This window comes from Lolium perenne, chromosome 1 (assembly GCF_019359855.2).
Source record: "Lolium perenne isolate Kyuss_39 chromosome 1, Kyuss_2.0, whole genome shotgun sequence".
Taxonomy (NCBI): Eukaryota; Viridiplantae; Streptophyta; class Magnoliopsida; order Poales; family Poaceae; genus Lolium; species Lolium perenne.
This window is the reverse complement of record NC_067244.2, coordinates 194,431,072-194,433,464: the sequence shown is the minus strand read 5'-3', so window position 1 is coordinate 194,433,464 and position 2,393 is coordinate 194,431,072.

Here is a 2,393-nt window from a genome sequence, read left to right as displayed (position 1 = left end):
CCACTCCACTCCAGTCGACGGTTCCGCATGCACACGCAACCGCCGCCATGGCCCCGAAAAGGGCTTTTGCTCCTGGCGCCAACGACGGTGAGGCCATCAGCAGGCGCCGTCCCCCCGCTGGCGCTGCGGGCCGGAGGAAACCGCGGCGGTCTCCACATCGGAGAGGCTGCTCGCGTCGGCGCGGCATTGGCGCAACCCACGCTGTTGCTGCAGCCGAAGCCGGAGGAGGAAGAAGACCTCGACCTGCGCGCCGCTCTGGCGCTGTCTGCGGCGGAGGAGGACACGAAGTGGCCGCATCTCCGGCGGCCATTGGCACCTCCGCGATGGAGGGGGAGGCCCGGCAGGCGGTCGAGAACGCCGAGGCCTGGGCCTTGCTCGAGCAGGTCCGCCGAGAGGAGGCAGCGACGCGGCGGAAGGAGGAGGCCATGCTCCGCCGTGAGGAAGAGATGCGCCAGGAGGCTAGACGCCTCGCGGAGCAGGAGAAGCGCCAGAAGGTGAGGCGCCTCGCGTGACAGGAGAGGGAGCAGCGCCTCAGCGAGGAGGCGCAGCTCCGGGCTGCTGCGGCGGAGCAGCGGACGGCTCCGAACCCGCACTCGGCCTGGAAGGAGGCCCTATGGTCGCCATGGCCGGAGTCCCCGCAACGGCGCCTCGCCGCCCGGGGTCGTCGTCGACACCGACGGCGACGAGGCCCACATGGACTAGGTGGCGCACCGGCGGCCACCTCGTCCTCCTCAAACCCTAATAGAGTGTTTTTATTTGTTTTTAATTTTAAGCCCATATAGAGGGCTTCTTCTGGTAGTTTAAATTTTCCCGAAATAGGGTTTATGTACAATTTTGCCCAAAATAGAGCATATGCTTAATGAAATTTGGTTTAGGTTTACATTTTTTCTTTGTTTTCGATTTTTTCTTCACATTTGCGATGCGTCCACGCGTTGGGCGCTTCGCGCGACCCAAACGGACACGGGCCTCCGTCCACGTGTTCGCGCGGCCACCTGAACGGTCCAGCCTGTCCGTTTGGATCGTTGCGTTGGAGATGCTCTTACCGTCCAAGAAAATTTGTTGATGATGCAACGGGAGGCCACACTTCATTTGTGCTGAAACCAAGATGCATAAAATGGATGCTTGTAATTCATGGAGAGAGATCCGGTTGAGACGAAGTACAGAAAGAGATACGGTTCCATGTGGTTATTTTCGTCAGTATACTTAATTGGTCAGCGGTAATTTTCCTGTCTAAAAGGATCTAATACTCCCTCTGTCCAGCTAAAGCTATCTTATATTTGTCAAAATTCAGATGTATTTATCTACTATATATATAGTGTTTACATACATCTAAAATTTTGACAAATCCAAAAAAAATCATGGAATAGAGGAAATAATAAATAACCACGAGAATTACTCTTCATTTTTATTTACACAACTTCGCTTACACATAACGCTTGGGAAAATGCGAAAAAATAAAAATTTGGTGACCAGGTAAGTGGCACTTGTGGTAAAAGAGATGTTGATGGCTTCCTGAGGTGGGCGGTGGACAAGAAAATTTGAGGAAGGAGAGGGAAGGGAAGGGCGTCACCGCCGAGCAGGAAAAGGGGCTCTGCGAGGAGCCGATGAGCAGGAATATGTCGCAACCATGCGCTGGTGTAAGGTGGAGGACAGGGAGGTAGAGAGTGAGTGGAACGGGTGGTGAGTTACTGAAATTATCTCATAATTATCTAGGTTGGTTGGAACGGTTTAATTTGAAAGAATCAGGCATTAGGATTGTTTGGTTCTCGGGTTAGCATTCCCGAATGGGGTCAATATCACTACATCAAATAAAAAAAAGTATCATATTTCCCAGTTCTCGTAAAGAAAGAGGCGATCAGAATTGCTCAGCAGACACCAGGAGCTCAGCGCAGGCTGTCAATAAGAAAATATATTTGTTGGATTTAAGAGCTGAAAGATAATATACAGTTAATGGTATGAAAATAAAATCTAGAAAGCAAGCTGTTTGTAATAGTATTTTTGGATAAAGAAAATAACTACTGGTACTTTTAGATGTGAAAAAACACTCCATCCGATATAAAATACTTTTTTAAAAAATAAGCAAATCTAGACACCAAAACATGTCTAGATACATATATTTTTCGTCAATTATTTTGACCGGAGGAAGTACTTTTTTTTACTCAGACCCGTTGAGCCGTTGCAACGCACGGGCAACCTTCCTAGTTAAATACTACAGTAAACTTTATCTTATCATAGCATGCATTGTCATGCCCTCACAATCATCAATTGCACAGCTATAATTTGTTCACCCAACACATGTTATTTGTTTGGAGAGTTATCACTAGTTTAGATAGCTGGGAACCCCGATCCTTTTGTCGTCAGCATTGCTCCGCAGTGAACTACACACTGGAATA